At 36.4% G+C, this 6,306-nt stretch overlaps 1 protein-coding gene across 1 annotated transcript in view; it reads right to left on the bottom strand.

The window, feature by feature from the left end:
- KCNMB1 (potassium calcium-activated channel subfamily M regulatory beta subunit 1) overlaps positions 1–4,655 on the bottom strand; it is a 35,647-nt gene extending 30,992 nt beyond the window's left edge. The window contains exon 1 of the mRNA XM_072400796.1: positions 4,284–4,655. The gene's annotated coding sequence lies outside the window, so the exon portion shown is untranslated. The remainder of the gene's footprint in view (positions 1–4,283) is intronic.
- Positions 4,656–6,306: the final 1,651 nt, after the last annotated feature.

Genomic DNA, 6,306 nt, shown 5'->3' with positions numbered 1-6,306 from the left:
GGACAGAACGGAGGGAGAGGAAGCCGGCCGGCTTAGAAGAGGAAGCCGGCCGGCTTTTTCTTCTAAGGAGAGGACACCCGACGCTGGAGGACGACACTGGAACACGACGATGGACGATCGCAGCGGGACCAGGTAAGTGATCGCTAAACCCGAACTTTTCTCACTGTATGTAAAAAAATGTATGAAAAGTACGGGCTTATCGATAATAGTAACTTTTTTTTGATGGGAAAAGTACGGGCTTAACGGTTGGGAGGTTAAACACTATCAAAAAGTGTAAGCTTTTTGTAAGCGTTTAACCCTTTAAGTGTAATCTCTGAATGCTATAAATAGAAATAGTGTAACTTGATAACCCAAAAGGCTACTATAAACATTGTGATTATTGAGACATCCCTGTCTGAATTGGGTGACACTAAAGAAGCAGAAGCACAACTGCAGTAGTCAAGGGTAATGGTGCGTTCTTATGTCTAAGCATGTGGTGGCAGTCTACCTGTGATGTTGTGTGTGGCAAGGGTTACCAGAGTGGTTACCCTTGCCCTGTGACAGCCCCTCTTCAACCTGCTGGTGTGTGGACTGTTGCTGAGCGTGTTGGAAAGTCAATGCACAGGGGTGCGGGCTGAAAGAGCGTTCGTCACAATAGGATCTTGAAGAATTGTGTTGTGAGTGTTGAATAGTTAAGCTGCAGAAAACATTGTAATTATGGGGAAACAAGTATTATGGAGAATTTAGAGGCATTTTACCTCTTTTTCCTCCTCTTTTTGCCTTATTTAGGATCTATTCTAAGGCTGTCTTGTGTCTTCCTAGTAAGCGATCTGAAGCGCTAGATAGCTCCATGCATGATCTTATAGCATGATTATGATTGTGCATTAAACTTCCTTCAAATAAACTTTGAACTTTTTGCTCCCCCTCTTAACTTCCTATTTAAGCAATGCCTTGTGTTTTTGTTTGCCAGATTATTGTGCCATTATTTAGCAATTTGCTGTTGATGCTGTTTGGTTGCATCCTTATCATGTATGTCTCATGCACTGACACTTGGCTGCTAATTCACTGATTAGTCTTCATGGCTCTCCACTTGAACTCTGAAACGCTTGGCTGTTGACTTTAACGTAATCCCTGACCAGTCTATGTGCTATTATGACTTTATATAACTATGTGACTGTGCTATAAGGTTGTGACATAGTTATAGTTTATATAACTATGTGACTGTGCTGTAAGGTTACCACTACCTATGTACCAATCCCGGATTGTCTACTGCCACTGACTCATTTGCTGCTGCAGCTATTGTGCCTGTTTCCAGGTCATGACACCTCTGAAAAAAGTAAATTTGCCTGATTTATAAATACTTGAAAAAACATGCTGTAAAAACTGTATGCATGTTTTTGCAATGCCTTAAAATTGATTACAACTTAAGAAAACCTAACAATGGTAAAAAAGGAGAAAAAGATTCTCAGGGTATGTTGGCTACAAAGAATAGAGTATTATTGTACAGACTTACATTTACATTATATGTATATAAAGACTTTACACATGTTTATGTTCATACCATCTATATTGTGTGTTCATCTGACACCACATATTACACTCTGATTGCATTGTCATCCAAACAAATTTATAAAAAGTAAAAATCTTAGTAATCAAAATTAGTTTAAAAAATATCATATAAAGTGTATCCAGAGTTTTAATGAATATTATACATTATTATACAATTATTTCATTATTATTTAACAACTTGCTAGTGTGATTAGATTTCTAGTCAGTTTAAATGCTATTGTAGATTCTCATACTACATAGTTGTTCAATGCAATATGTGTGTAGACATACCTAAAGTGTACCTTTTTTAAGGTATGAATAGGCCAATGAAACTATTATGGATATTCCACCCTTCTGTTTGTCCTAATGAGCAATATTACTAAAAAAAAGAAACTATGGGGAAATGCAAAACTTTAGGGTTGTGTCCAGAACAGGAGATAAGGGGAGATGGTCAACTGGAGTTACCGGTTCATGGGACAACAACTTCAGATGGGAATTCCCTTCACTTGAAAGTTTTACAATAACTGAATAAGGAATTCAGACAGGAATCATGGCAAGTGAATGTTAGGAGATGCTTATGGGGCTGGCAATCCCGTGCTGTGCGCCACCACAGCATGTACTTTCTCAGCATCCCTAGCACACAGTCTGAGGCTGTGCACAGCTGAAGGGGATTTTAGGAGCCGACTAGTGCCTATTACTTTGACTCCGCTTATACTACTCTCTGGGTACCTTGTCTGGAGGACTGATTGCCCATGTATTACCTTGGCTTTATACTCTAGATTTGCCTTGTATAAATTTGCACTGCTTAACTGTGGGCTCCTAGTCTTCTGCCAGCCCTTCCCCAGATGCCATCCTTGTGCATTAAATCCTGGGGGCAACCGTGTGCTGGGAGACGCAACCAGTCTCTCGAGGCTGAGCAGTTTTCTTGTAAAGACTGGTGCCTGGTGAGTACTGGTGCTGTCCAGGGCCTTACAGTGAAGTAATGCATTCACTCTGCTATTGACTGCTCTATTTATCCAGTAGAGAACTGCCAATTCTGCCATTGCCAGTTTGAGGATGCATAGCCAAATAAGTTAAGTTTTATATATTCATAATATATTTACATTTACACAGACAAGCTACATATCATTACCAGTGTGTGAAAAATTTAACATTTATCACATGACTTGAATCTAAAGCATTGTTATGGCATGTTTCAACCTATGATATTACTTTTTTCAGATTAATTTTGTAAATATGTGCCCATGTGCTCAGAAACTATGTACATTAAAATATTGGCATTTTATCTAAAAGCAGTAAAAACATCTTTAAAAACAAGCCATTAATTAAATTCCTCAAAAAGCCTGCTGTGTGTTAACATTAAAAGGGCTGGCAAGATTTTGACACAATAGAAAAGATTATGAACTTTGAAGATGAATTTCTCCATGATGTCCATAAATACTGTAAATGGCAGCTTGTTTGAAAGTGCTTTTCACACATATTTAGGAATTTCCTTTTTGAAGCAAATATCATACTACACAAATATGGATTAGGTGTGAAAACCCCATTATTTCTTCTGTGCTTTGATTCACATCAAGTGTGCTATAGTTTAGTGTGAAGAGAAAACTACATGGACCCAATCATACCTATGCAACCTATATGGCATGGAGTAATTCCAGCCATACTGTTTGTTTTGATGTAAATATTAGTTTTTATGTGAATATGCGGAATGTGCAAATACTAATAATCTTCCTGCAGCTTATCCAAGTTTCTTAACAATTTATCCAATCCAATTTTTCAAGTTCTGTATTATTTATTTTAAAAACATGGTTGAACATTTAGATTGTAATATCTATATTTATTTACCTATTTGCCAAGTACACACATACATACAAACTACCATAATTACCACATGTTATTGATTGCATTAACTGAGGTCGTAGAAGTTTAACTAATACAATTTAAGGTCCTACCCCTTCTCCTCCCCCTCCCACCCCATATTCATAGCTTCCTTATGCTCTTATGTCTAACTGGTTCAAATTATTTTCAACATATAAAAAAATGTTGTACCCTCTAATTGTATTTCTTCTAGGTTATGTGCTTGACAAAAGTTGTTGTTTTCCCCATTTACTGTATGTTTTTATATTTTACACATTTGTTTTCTTGTTGATTGGCCAAGTCGTATTCCTCTATTCTGTCATGTGTACTGATATGGTTCCTTCAATAAAAATTATATTGAAAATTTATAACAATATTTAAAAACAAATTACACAGATACATAGGTTGAAAAAAGTCCATCATCACAAGTCCATCAAGTTCAACCAAAATGAAAGTAAAATAAAGACAAACTAGAAACCCTTCAAATTATTTTTGATAAATAATTATATTCACTTTACTCAACATGTACCTTCTTCATTAGATTTGTAATGCTAATTATGTATTACCAGTGAATCCAACATTTACTGGTAGTCAATGCCATTGAAAACACATAGACCTGGAAGATTTTCTATCAGAGAATACTTGGTGAATGTCAAATTTTCTGTTAATACGTAATTGGACCCTATGAATAATCAGGAGAAGAGTAATATAGACAAAATGATGTTTTACAATTATCTCTGCATACTTTACCATATTTATCCTACATTTTTTTTATTACATTAAATATTTTTGAACATTACAATCTTGTGCATATAAAATGTTGCACCTTTGACAGCACAAGTACGAAATGTAAAACTGTTATAACAAGTAATTATATATATAATTGAAATTATACTTACAGTATGAAGTAATGCCTTCTTTTTGTCACTGATATTTGCCCACTTTATCTTCACATATTCAAGAAAAATTGCATTCTGTCTTAAGAAAGAGTGGAGCAGTGCACTTGTTAGTCCAGCTTCAGACTGACCTCCCTGTAGTTCTTAATCACAGTGATTATACTGTGTGCAGCCATAAATGGTAAGGTATGAATCCCATGAATTCCCCTAAAGGTCTGTTTAATATATTAAACTGCCACTAAAACCCTAACAAAAATAGACTTTCAAAATAGTTATTCAAAGCATTAGGAAGCTACAGGTCTAATGACTTCTTTCAGAAAGCTATTATATATCTGAACTAATCTGCCTGTAGAAATCCTTAAAAAAGACTTTAGAAAGTCAGTTTTGCTGTTTTATATATCTTTCCTGGTGTGACGTATGAGAATTAAGCAGAGAGGAAAAGTATTTGCAGAAGTGCAGAGGAGATAGGAAGAAGGAAAGAAACTTTAGAGGTCTAAGCTTATGCTGTTATCAGTTCAGGTGTTGATATAAGTAATAAGGTCTGTAAGCCCTTCAGCAGTGTTGATTTCATTGGTAACTGAGATGCCAGCACTGTTAGCATGTAGAAACGTAGAACAATTTAGGTACACTCACCTTCCATGATTTCTGTAGTTTTCAACAAATTATACACATATTTTTGGAGCCCTTTAAATACTGTTCTTTTACGATAGCTGCAAAAAGTTTGCAAAACACTGAAAATTCATATATTTTATATTCTCTATGTATGCACAAGTTCGGGAACACATAGGACTAAATAGGTAAACATTTAGTTTGGATGTCACAGTGTATGCCTTTGATAAATTTGGTTATATATTAGCACAGCTTTCACACACATGTTGATTATCGACATAGGTATGTGTGTTTAAAAAAAAAAATTCTGATCTCTATTTCTCTATCTATTAGCTGCTCCAAACTGACCCTATATAAAGTTACGTAGGAATATACATCAGCATGACTTTGTGTACAGTGGCCTCCTAACACAGCATCCATGGTGAATTGATGAAATACCAATCAAGAATGACTGCTGTCAATTTCAAAGAGGAAATAGAGCACTGCAGGGTGCTGCTCGCTCATCCTTTCTGATCCCCACTCCATAGAATACAACAGCACTGTGTGTACTGTGCTCATTGTCTATCTGTCACTGGAAATGATCAAGAAGGATCATTTCCAGCACAATCATCTGACATCATTTGGACATCTGTACATAACTTTATTTAGAAGTATAGCACCTCACAAATGGTGTCTATGCAGCTGTGTTATGCCTTATTATAAAAAAGGTTCCAATGATGTCAGTCCTCTCTGTAAGACAGAGGAAGGCTTCTAAAGCAGCTGCCAACCTGAAATCTGATTTGGAAGTGACTTGGACCCAAAACTATCCGAACACTTCAATTCACAGTGAACCCTGCCTGTTTGCTATTGCAGTAAGATTTTGCAAGAACCTTTTGAAGTCCATAATGCCCCGCCTGACGTTTTAAATTTGGGCAGCAAAGATACAGTGGTGAATATAGGGCTGTGTTATGTGCAGGCCTTTCTGTTAGAGAAATGTTCCCAGCAGCCATTTTTCAGTGTTGGAATGTGTTTGGGAGAGCAGAAAGTTGGAATGGAGAAAGAGAAACAGTGCTATACTGTGCCATATAGTTCTCCAGTGCTATAGTGTTCATTCTGTGTGTGAATAGCAATACAGTGGACTACTAGTCTATTTGTAACACCCCCACACATACGCACACACACACACACACACACGTCTCCACGTTTGTCATGAAAAAAGGAAGGTGTACACTATTTTGAGTCTGGACATGTTTGAAAATTATTGAAATCTAACCTCAAGTGTCAGTGAGACTGACATAGTAATACAGTGATACCTTGCCTAACAAAAATAATTTGTTCCAGAATCACATTTGTTAGCCAAAATCTTTGTTGGCCGAAACGTGATTTCCTATAAGTCTTTAGAGAAAATCATTTTATGTGTTCTGGATGCTGGCCACAA

Source organism: Pyxicephalus adspersus, chromosome 2, assembly GCF_032062135.1.
Source record: "Pyxicephalus adspersus chromosome 2, UCB_Pads_2.0, whole genome shotgun sequence".
NCBI classification, from domain to species: Eukaryota; Metazoa; Chordata; class Amphibia; order Anura; family Pyxicephalidae; genus Pyxicephalus; species Pyxicephalus adspersus.
Note: the sequence above shows the minus strand (reverse complement) of the source record. Positions and strands in the feature narration are given on the sequence as shown.